This window comes from Mustela nigripes, chromosome 3 (assembly GCF_022355385.1).
Source record: "Mustela nigripes isolate SB6536 chromosome 3, MUSNIG.SB6536, whole genome shotgun sequence".
NCBI classification, from domain to species: Eukaryota; Metazoa; Chordata; class Mammalia; order Carnivora; family Mustelidae; genus Mustela; species Mustela nigripes.
This window is the reverse complement of record NC_081559.1, coordinates 75344738-75357079: the sequence shown is the minus strand read 5'-3', so window position 1 is coordinate 75357079 and position 12342 is coordinate 75344738. Positions and strand designations below refer to the sequence as shown.

At 39.2% G+C, this 12342-nt stretch overlaps 1 protein-coding gene across 1 annotated transcript in view; it reads right to left on the bottom strand.

Annotated features, from left to right (window-relative positions):
• Positions 1-12342, bottom strand: part of UBE2E3 (ubiquitin conjugating enzyme E2 E3) — a 468762-nt gene that overhangs the window by 89246 nt on the left and 367174 nt on the right. The gene's annotated exons all lie outside the window — the stretch shown is intronic.

Here is a 12342-nt window from a genome sequence, read left to right as displayed (position 1 = left end):
GGGGGGGTAGGAGCTCGGCTGGGCGAGGGCGCGAGCTCTCGGCGAGGCGGAGGGGACGCGGGAGACCCCCGCGCGCTGTGGCCTCCCGCCGCCGCCGCCCGGCTCGGCTCCTCCCGGCCGCGCAGTCAGCAAGTTCCGAGGCGAGCGCGGGGGGAGGGGCGGGCGCGGCGGCAGCGCGCGTGCTCGCTGCTTGCCTGGCGGAGGGGCGCGCGCCCCCGGCGCCCGGCGGGCGCGAGCTCTCCCTGCGCGCTCCCGCGCGCTCTCTCCGCGCCTCCCTTCACCCGGGGGGCGCACGCGTCCGCCCGCGCGCGGCCAGGACAAAGAGCGCGGCGGGGACCCAGCGGGCTGGCCCCTGCCGCCCTTGGCCGTGGAGCCCGTGCCGGAGAGGGCGGGGGCGCGGGCGCCGTCTTGTGGGGCCGCTGTGCCGCGGGGTGGCTTCCGGCCTGAGCCCGCCTCCGGAGCGAGGCTGCCCATTGGGCTACCCGCCCCGCAGGCTGTGGCCGGGGTTCTTTAGGGGCGAGATGGCCGAGGTCATCCCCAGGGCTGGCCACATCCTTTCTGTCTGCGCTAGGGACGGCGTGGACCCCGAGGCCCCTACGCCTGGGCAAGGACCGTGGATGCGTGGTCGGGAGTCCCCCAATGCCCTAGAAGGCTGGAAACTAATGGGTATCGTGGACGAGGCCAGGCACGCCCGTGGAGGGAAGGTGCCTCTTGCCCCCTTGGAGCCAAAGGGCCAAGATGGGGTCTAGGGTACTGAAGGAGGAAAAAGGGATTTAGAGACGGGGGGGACCAATCTCTGCCTCTCTTTGGCCCTCAGCCTCCAAAGGGAAGTCCTTCAGAATGCTTTAAAAACTTACAAATCCAAAACATTATTTTAAATGTCTTGCTCAAGATTTTTTTAAGTGAAGGAAGGGAGTTGTGGGGGAGGCGGTGCTCAAACCTGACTTTCCTGCGAGTCTATTTTGATGGGCATGCTAGACAACAGTTCTGGTAAAGGAAGCCCCGAGTGATACTGGGTCAGAATGTCCACACAGAAAAAACTTCAGATGAGGATAATGAAGGTTACTTTTGTTCTGTCATTCTCTTTTACAGTGTCCAGGTGGACTCTGCAGTTTTTGCCCCAGGCACAAAGTAGCCAGAAGTACGAAAACTTCCTGTTTGCAACCCAGATCTCCTCCAGCTACTGAGAACTTGTTCCACTGATGGAGCCCCAGAGGAATTTGTGGATTCCTCTCCCACAAGTGTCCAGGGGCAGGGGTGCTGGGAGAATGTGCAGTTCACAGAGGGAGTAAGAATGGCAGCCATAACAGATGAAGCAGACTAAAAGGAAAAAAGAAGCAGAAGACGACTGAATGAGCCAACATATTTACTTATTTTTCCTCTAAACAGAAAAGTTTTGTTTAACAGTTGCTTACAACCCTGAAGAGTAAGTTACATTTCTGTAATTTTCCAAACAGAATCACGCAGTGAACTTTATTGAGGGCGCTGCTGCTAGGTGCTGGACACAAAAGCCACCCAAATGCTGTGTGAGGCTAAAGCCAGTTCTCTCTGTTCTGTGCCAGAAGTTCCCAGTCCAGAGGGGGAACAGATCATTAAAGTTCACCAGGCTGATAAGAAGGAAGGATACTCTATTCAGAAGGAACATCGAACATGGTCTCAAGAGATGGGGAGGAAAGAGCATGGTGTGTGTGTTGAAAAGCATTCTGATTTGTGTGAATCAAAGGGTGCTTGTGGGAAGAGCTTGTTAGTAGAAGTATAGACAGAAGCCTCCCCGTTTGAACTTTTACACTGATGCTACAGTGCAAGCCAACCAATTTGGAATTTGGGCTTTGTTTGGAATGGGGAGCTTCGAAAGAAAAGCTGTATTTAAAAGTGGGTTCTTTTAGAAAATATATGTTGCAGAAATAGCCTGAAGGTCCAAAGGCCAATTGCTGATAGGATTTGGGTGGGGCCAGGAGATTGGGAAATAAAGATATTTACTTGCATTTCCTTAGCATCTGTACTGAGCTGAAAAGCAAGGGAACTGGATTCTAATGTCATTCCACCAGGTTCACGTCACCTCAGGCAAGTTACTTGTTCTAACTTAATTCTCTTATGTGAAAGAACGTTGTAGATAGCAAAGGTTCCAAGTGCCCTTCTGCTCAGCAATTGCATGGTTCTTTAATGGAGTTTGAAGTCATGAAATTCCACTTAACATTCACTCAACAGAATATGGTACTTAGGAACTACCAGATGCTGGGAAATTGGAATAAAACATGGGCACTGGTCTTATCAAGTTCAGTAGGTAGTGGGATAGTTAGAAATGTAGGCTATGGAAAGAAGTGTTGTTGCATTAAAGGAGTGAACAGGATGAGTAGAATGTTATTAATAATCAGTTAATCAAAAAATCAGTTAATCAGTAATGGCATTATTAATTCAACTTGGGGTATAAATCATGGGTGGGGTAAAAGAACTGTGAACTAGGCCTGGAGGAATGCATAGGTGATCATATAGTTAACACTCTTGGCAAAGTCCTGACATAATAGATGTCCAATAAATTGTACTCACCGTATTGTTAAAGTCACCATAAAGAGAATGAATAGCTCCTTAAGGTTAGGGAGAGTAGTGGCCTGCCCCCCAAATATTAAGTACCCAGCTGCCTTTATTCACCTAACTAAAGGTATCATTCAAGTGATTCTTTCCAACCTACATATCTCCAAGGTACGATCATATCACCATCTTCATCGGAAATAACTTGTGAATTTTGGATTCTTTTTAACATGAAGTTTTTCCTCACAAGACAACCTTTTTTTGTAATTATTTTATCTCTTTGTTTTTGCAATGTCTACCCTTGAAATTAGGGATCGTGTTTTATAGGCACTCCTGAGGGCATATAAATTTGACCTAACACAAATTATTCCATAAAGTATGTAATAAAAACTTTCCCATATGACCCCTCAAAATAGTACCACAAAGCAGACACCAGCTACCACAAGAAGGTTGTTTCCTTTCAGTCTTCTGTTTTTTTCATGTTGGTATGGGGTCTCTCTGAGAGAGGCAGGGGTAAAGAAAGATTCTAAATCCAATGGCGACAGATAGTGCCATAATTACCTTCTCTCCCTTTTCCCCCCAGACTTTGTGACTAAAAGGGACCTGTCACTATAAGGGCAGAGAAGGCAGGCCCCAGAATTCTTGAGTTTGGGAGATTGCTCTCCTGAACCTTCCAGTGAGTCTTAGTGTTATATGTGTACTTAAGTATATGCGTGATCACCAATAATTTTACAGGAATATATCATTTGAATTGCCTATGAAGTTTCTGAATTGATGAATTACATAAACTTTGGTGAGACTCCTGATCTTTTTTAATAACCCACTGTAATAACATACCTCACAACATAATGGATATAGAATCAACACTTAGTTTTGTTGATTTCTGAATGCTTTTGTTTCTTTCCATTCACTAGCCCTTCATTATACCCCCTTTCTTTTTCTCATGCCATTTTATTTTATTTTTTTTTAAAGATTTTATTTATTTGACAGAGAGAGATCACAAACAGGCAGAGAGGCAGGCAGAGAGAGAGGAGGAAGCAGGCTCCCTGCTGAGCAGAGAGCCCGATGCGATGCGGGGCCGATCCCAGGACCCTGGGATCATGACCTGAGCCGAAGGCAGCTGCTTAACGCACTGAGCGACCCAGGCGCCCCTCTCATGACATTTTAGATGCCACCCAGTTACTTGTAACATTTTGCCCTCTGACTATAGATTTTTTTCTTTCCAGTGATAAAAATGGAGGGTATACTAGGAAATCATTTCTTGGTCCGGGCTTAGTTTAAGAAGTCATGTTTACCATTGTCAGTCTCAGCATCTCTGGACCCCCAGAATCCAGTGCACCACACTTCACATCTGTGTGTTCCTCCCTTGAGTCATGGATGGAAAGCCTGCTGTTTGCCAGACCCTAGGTTGGGCCCTGAAAATGGAAAGGTGTGTAAGCCTCCGTTTGACTTCAAGTACTTCAGGATCCCAAACTCAGAGATCATTTTGCTTTTCTCCTTTGAGATAACTCTGAAGGAGGGTAAATACCAAAAAGTCTCATGTCTTTATTTCATAAAGAGCTCATATGCATGAAAATAAAACATAAGTATCTTAGAGTGAAAGCATGATCAGAAAAATTTTCAAAGAGCTACATTTGTTTAACCTTATTTAAAAAAAAAAAAAAACCTCAAACCTTGCTAGTTATCAAAAAAGGAAAATTAAAACTAATTAAAACAACAGAAACAATTTTTAGTGATTATAATCACTGAGGACAAAATGGTAAAAAGTTCTTTTTGTCCATTTCCAGTAGCAATGAAGGTTAGTACTTTTAAAAAGCAATTTGGAAGTTTGTGTTAAGAACCTTAAAAGTGTTCATGTCCTTTAACCAATTTTCTCCACTTCAAGAAATGTATCTTAAGGAAACATTCTAAATGTGGAAAAAATAACATTGAAAAATTGAAAATGTCCAATTCTATGAAAATTATGACTCATAGTGATTCATATGACACAATGAAATTTGCAATTATTAAAATAAGACACATGAGGAGATGCTAAATGTAAGAATGGATTATGATAAAATGTTAATGAGGACAGAGTTTGTCTATTTTGTGAGGTGAGAGCCTAACTCAGTGCCTGGTAAGGTATCTGGGACAAAGTAAGTGTTCAATAAATATCTGTCAAATAGGTACCCCCCACATCTTTACAATTAGTAAGACAAAAGTATCTGAAAGGAACATACTCCAAAAGGTTGACTATGCTTGTATTTTAAAGCAACAATGAATAACCTTTTTCATTTTATATTCAATGTTTTTCTAATCATTTTTAAATAGGCAGGTACTACTTTTATAATGAAAAAAAGGTGTTAATAACTGCAGAGATGTACATTTGGTGAAAATTCTGAGAGAACAGGTTTTTTTTAATTAAAAAAATTGTTTATGAAAAGGGTTTTTTAAATTGTTATTTATAAATGAAAAGAAATGAAAATTCAAGCAGACTGCTTTAGAATTTGTCAAGATTTTCGGGTTGATATTTTAAAAAAGAGGAAAGACCATTTTTTAAAAAATCCTTAGAAAGCCATTTGGGGAAAATCTACATTAAATAAAAAAAATAAGCACTGGCTCAAGGATAGACAGATCACTGAAACAGAAGAAGTAAGTAAGAATTAGATGAATTAATATGTAACAAATGGGACTTCACCTAAAACACAGAAAAATGAAGACAGATTCAACAAATGATACTGACATAACTAGTTACCGATTCAAAAAAGATCACTTGGAATCCAAGCCTTATACCATACATCAATATAAATTACAGATGAATTCAAGAGTTATGTACTTTTTAAAAGTCACTCCTTAGAAAAATTAGAATAACTTACATACTTAATGTACATAAAGAGGAGTTATGATACATTATGCTAAAAACCAATAAGAAAAAAAAAATCACAGAAGAAAACAAATATTTGATCGGGTACAAAATCTGAATCCTCAACATGCTCCCTGACATACATGCACCTACATGCACCAAGGCAAAACAACAAAATAGGGGTGCCCTGGTGGCTCAGTCGTTTAAGCATCTGCCTTCAGCTACTTATCCCAGAGTCCTGGGATTGAGCTCTGCATCAGGGTCCTGGCTTAGTGGGCACCCTGCTTCTCCTTCTCCTACTCCCCCTGCTTGCGTTCACTCTCTTGCTGTCTCCCTGTCTGGCAAATAAATAATTAAATAAATAAAATCTTTTTAAAAAGAAGCAACAAAATAGAAGTTTGTTCTTGAATAGGATTTAAAATAATCACATATAATTCTGTATAAGCTTATAAAATTATCAAATCAGCATAGAAAATCAAAGAACACGTCAGAAATTTGGAGTTATTCAACAGTAGGTTGCCTTAAAAAAACAAAAAGCAAACCAACAAACAAATAAAAGCACACTAAGAAATGTATTAAAGTGAGGTACTACATTCTTGTCCACAAAATTTGCAAATCTAGAAATTCTATGAAGCCAAATACCTGTGAGAATATTATGAGAAGAGCACTTTCCTATATTGCTGCTGGCATTGTAAATTGATACAACCTTTTTTTGGAAAGCAATTTGGCAATGTATTTCAAGAGTCATAAAAATGTTCATACCCTTTAACCTAGTAATTCTACTTCTGGGAATCTATCCTAAGGAAATAATCCAAAATATTAAAAAATGCCATATACCTGACAATGTTTATCCCAGTATAATTTATACTATATAAAAATGGAAACCACTCACACTGTCCAACATAAGGCTATGCTTTAGTAAATTATGGTTCATTCACTCAATGGAATATATACATGAATATAAAATAGTGAGTCTTATAACTATCATTTTGGCCATCATTTCCTTCTCATGATAATCCTTTTCTATGAGATCACTTCATGTCCTGCTTCGTTAACAAGACTAACAAAAGATGTGCATCATCTTTTTAACTGAGGTTTTTACTTAACATTATGTCACTTAAACTTTTGTGAGACACTTTACAGTATCTCAAGTGTAAAATCAGGGTAAGAGTGTGCTTTATGCTTCAGAAAACAAAATGTACAATATGACTTTCTGGAAAAAGCATTAAAAAGATTTGAAAGAAATATGCAAACAATCATTTCAGGTTAAAGGCCTGTTTATTTGTGATTCTGGCTACCTATTTTTATTATACAAGTGGTTATCTACTTGGAAGAGATTTAATAGGAAATAGTATGCTTTAATATGGGGCTGCAAATAAAGTGGTTTAATTTGACATGATAAACAAGCTTACATTTTAGTTAAATGTGATTATAACCAGAGAAGTAAAACAATATATTTAAAATGGGATATTATCTAAATATGTTGAGAGTTATACTCCATTCATGTCCAAATGCTATAAGTTTGTTACAGTTTACCAAAGATCTCAAACATATGCCTAGTAAAATGTCAGAGTCCATATATTAACTTCTCTGTATTATAATGTCCCAAAATAACTCAGATAAAGTAAGTATCACAAAGTGATATGAGTGGATTTAAAGAAGTGACAAATAATTTTTCAAATAATTTTTAAGAATATATACTCAGTGTAGGGTTAAGGTAATTAACATCACCAATTTGGACTCAGAGATACTAAGTGACTTCCTTAAAGTCTTAAAAGTAGCTCTTGGCAGAACTGGAAACAGAACGTTGGAATTTTGTCCACATTCTACTATACTGTCCTACCCACCAGGGCATATAGTCCAGTTTCCCAAATCACCAGCTCTTCTAGAGATGTCAAAGGAAGTCATCAGAAGGTTCTTTTAAGTTTAACAGTCTTTTCTCACCCTTGAGAGCATGAGAATGATCTTCTCTGATACATTCATATAAATCTGGTAATCCTATAAGAATCACTCCTAATACCCTATATATATTCTAAAATACCACAGTTTCTAAATAATACTTACTTGTGCCATTATTTCTTTAATATTTTCCCCTTCCTACTAGAATGGGGGCAGGGACTATATCTGGTTTTTATGTTCGATACAATGCCAGCATAAAATATTCAGTAAATAATTCCTGAATGAATGAATGAATGAATGGATGGATGGCCATTGTATTTTTGACCACCTTCACACTCAAAGTCTACTGAAGGGAATGTTATAGAAAAACAACAATAACAAGAAACAATCCTTTTACACTGGCCAATATACTTGTGGACCTGATTTTTACAAAAAGCAGTATAGGCAGACAATATAGGAGTCCAAAGTATTTAGATAAATCAAAGGACAATAGGACCATAAATTCAAATAAATCAAGGGTGTTTGGCATGTGACTCTTAACTTCTGAAATACATGTCAGAAGAACAATGACCACATTTTCTCTCCAAACGTATAATAAAACCATGGTCAGAGAATGAATATTGCCTTATATTCTTTTCTAAAAATACAGTAGGGCAGCAAAAAAAAAAATTTGCCCTGTTTATACAATGTCTACATAGAAGAGATCTAGTTATGTGCTCCAAAAAGCTAAATGCAATGAAGATTAAAATCAATCAACCTCAATCAATCTCTGACCCACTGGCAGAGATATTTAAAAGGACTGATGGAAAAATAAAACTGTTAAATATTTGGTTCAGCTTTCTCTAACTCTTAATCAGAACATTGTGGTCATTGCCTCAGAAATCTGCCATCTTGGGGTTTTAGTTCTGATTACATTGCTTCAGCCTTCTGGATGCCAGTTTCCTCATCAGCAAAATGAGAAAGTCCAGAGATTCTTTCCAATTCTGGAATCTGTATGATTTATGCTATCGTATAAGTAAGTGCTGTTGAACAAACTGAATAAACTAACAAGGCTGGTAGTGCTTGTCAAAACACTAGCAGTGCTTCATGTCAAGACCGAAGCCAGCAATGTTTTAAAGCCATACGTGTCCACACAAGTTGATTAACTGCTAAAATGCAATTTAGCTGTTAGCTTTTAAAACTTTGTTTAGCTTTTAAAAATTTGATCATCAGGGGCACCTGGGTGGCTCAGTGGGTTAAAGTCTCTGCCTTCGGCTCAGGTCATGATCCCAGGCTCCTGGGATTGAGCCCCACATCGGGCTCTCTGCTGGGCAGGGAGTCTGTTTCCCTTCCAATCTCTCTGCCAGCCTCTCTGACCACTTGTGATCTCTGTCTGTCAAATAAATAAATAAATAAATATTTAAAAATTTTTTTTTTGATCATCAGGGGCACCTGGGTGGCTCAGTGGGTTAAAGCCTCTGCCTTTGGCTGAGGTCATGATCTCAGGGTCCTGGGATCGAGCCCCACATCAGGCTCTCTGCTCAGCTGGGGGGTCTGCTTCTCCCTCTCTGCCTGCCTCTCTACCTACTTGTGATCTCTCTCTGTGTCAAATAAATAAATAAATATCTTTAAAAATTTGATCATCTATCTTAAATGAAGGCTACCATAACCAGCCACTCTGCTCCATATCCACTTGACTCCTGTCACCTCCCCCCCAATTATTTTTGGCTGAAAGAATATATATACATCCCAACCAGCTACGAAGTTAAGTGGGAAAATATATTCCAGAAATTTGAAGTTTTGTAAAGAAAACAATGTTATTTTTAATAATAAGGTTGCCTATACCAGATGAGATTCCCACTTCCTGGTCAGATTAATTCTAAACTTATTTTTTTCTTGCGCCTAAAATAATTTTTTTTAAAAAGTCCATAACTTACCTTCGACCACACACACAAAACCCTCACAAAATAGAACTTAAGAAATACAGTTGTTTTCATAGATGAGATTTTATTTAGTCATTTAACAACTGTAACAAATGCTTTTTAAAGGACAAAGCACAGCGTTAGAAGATATGTGCTGAAGAAGATTTGATACCATCTCTGCTGTCGGGTTTATAATCTAAGAAGATGGTTTAAGAGGGAGGCTATCACAGTCCAAGAATAGGAGTTTCCTACCTAAAAGACAGTGACAAAATTTCATTCATCTATTCTTCATGTAAAAAGCAATGCCTTAGAATTGTGCTCTTACTGCCTTCAAATACATTTGAGGAGAAGCCAGAGAACGTAAGAGAGGGATTTACCGGCTTACTCAACAAACAAACACTAAGTACCTATTCAACAAATAAGAAAATTGTATTTTTGAACGTGGATAGGAAGTCCTTCAATACACACACACACACACACACAGCAGGTGCTGAAGTAGGCACTGTTCAAGCAGATGGAAAACAAGTTCTATCTTAGGGTAATTACATGGGTAAAAAATAGCCATTGAATTACTTTTTGCATTGCAGCAAGTTATTCTTATTTATATTTATTTGTTTGTTTGTTTGTTTTAGGAGAACAAAGTTCAGAGTTCGACCTTCCAGCTAGGGTACTTAAGATACTGGTTTCTTTCACTTACTTACTGCCATTACATATGTAGCCTCGGTGCCTAGCACTCTTTTTTTCTTTTCAAAGATTCTATTTATTTGACAGAGATCACAAGTAGGCAGAGAGACAGGCAGACAGAAGAGAGAGAGAAGCAGGCTACCTGCTGATCAGAGAGCCCGATGTGGGGCTCCATCTCAGGACCCTGGGATCATGACCCGAGCTGAAGGCAGAGGCTTTAACCCACTGAGCCACCCAGGCACCCCGCCTAGCACTGTTTTGAAGCTCAATAAATATTTGTTGAATAAAAGAACTCTGTAATACTTACAGTTTTTTATGCTGTATTTGATATACACTGACTCATTTAATAGGCTTAATGGCCTCAAGGAGGCAGGTACTATGATTATATATTAATGTTACAGATGAGAAAACTGAGGCACAGAGAGATGAAAGTAACCTGCCAAGGTCATCTGACTAGTAAATGATAGACCCTGGCCAGGAAACCCATGCTCTTGATCACTATGCTATGCCACTTCTAAATAACTGTCATTCCCAGTGATCGGATGGGAGGGAGGAAAGAAGGAACCAGTAACATCACTGGCCTCACAGTCAGAAGGGTAAAAATTGGGACCTCAAGGAAAGGCTGGAGATGATGACAGTCCATGAAGAATGGGGAAATGCTGTGGTTTTCGGCATCCCAAGGGTGTGGCTTTTGAACAATCTTTAGATAGTGGGGTCAACAGAGACGCCCAGTGAGAAAGAGACATGTATGAAGCTCCTATAACAATCAGAAATTATTTGTGGTCCTTCTGGGCAATTTTTCTTCTGCCAGTCTCTCCCTAGTTCATCCTCTTTCCTCATGTCATTCTCTTCCTTTGTCCCTTTTTTTCTACTATCCCTTTTAAACTATTACGATGTTGACCTAAATTTTAAATTACTGTATTTAGAGGCGCCTGAGTGGCTCAGTTGGTTAAGCGTCTGCCTTTGACTCAAGTCATGACCCTTGAGTCCAGGGATCAAACCTGCTCAGTGGGGAGTCTGCTTCTCCTTCTGCCCCTCACCCTGTTCATGCTCTCTCTCTCTCTCAAATAAATAAACAGAAGTGTCTTAAAAAATAAATTATTGTACTTATTAAATCAAATCTATATACCATCCCACTCTCTCTCTGTACTTCCATGAAAGGAACCCACTGAAGTTATTTCAAAATTGTTCTTTGTTAGTGTGGTAAATGCGGGCCAATGACTCTCCTAAAGTGGACTAATTCTTAAAAAGTAAGAGATTACCAAAATAAACCTTGGCACTCCATCAATTTCATATTAGAAGAGATTGCCAAATCTTAAATATGAAGCATTTCATGTTGAAATTTAACATTTTCTTTTAAATTAAAAAAATATTTCCAAATTTAGATTTAAGAACATTTTAACATTATTTAGACTCTTCACTTTAGAATAGGAGAGAGTTCACTTGTGCCTAACGTCATTGAAGGGATTGTTTATGGAACACTGAAGTTTCTTGGTTTCTGAAAACAGCACTAAAACAATGATAAATTACATTTGTGCATTTAACTATGTGCATGTACAGAAATAATAGTCATTAAAGGAGTTGTCTAGAGAAAATTCTCACCATCACCAGGCAATTTGTGCCTAGTCTGATACAGAGAGTATGTGGATTGATGATATAATCTGAATATAGTCTAATTAGCCAAACAGTGCAAATATGCATACATATATATGTTGTGCATGTGCACCAGATAGTTTGCCACAAGAACAAGTACTTGTTTGTTAAAGACTAACCATAAGGATCAACACTGCAGCATTCACAACCACCTAACTTGATAAACCACATAGGTACTGCAGATATGGAATAAGTAAAAATCAGTATCAGGGACCGACATCAGGAGCCTATGCACAGGCTCTCTATTGCCTAAGCTAAGTAGCTACAATGTGTTTTACTGTGGTATGTGTGATGTCAACTCCAAACAAAAAAGATCCCATTTTAAAGAGATTGATTTGGGGTGAGGGAAGGTGATGTGATATTCATCTCTGTATAGCTTCTTAAAACTGATTTACTGCAGTGGCTTGTGGAAGTAACAGATGTTTATTTGAATGAATATTCATTTGCTGACATCAAATCCCAGTAGATGACACTTTCCTCTTAAGAGGTCATATTTTCCTCTTACGAAGTGTTTGCTATTGCGGTTGCCAATTGTCTATTTAGAAGACATAACACTAAGGAGCTATGTAAAGTGGCGTATTGATGTATAATGATGTAGAGTCTGAACCAAAGGTAAATATGCTAATTAGAAACAGCGATAACACCAGATATAAACATCATAGTGCTTACCTTATCCTTATCCTCCACTATCCATGATAGTGTCTAATCAACCAATCATGAATTTTCTTTTAAATTACCTCATTAGTACACCGCTTGAGTTGTAAAAACATTTATTTAAGAAAGAACATTACCATGAAGTGAGGTGACTTTAAATCACCATAGAAACCAAATAAG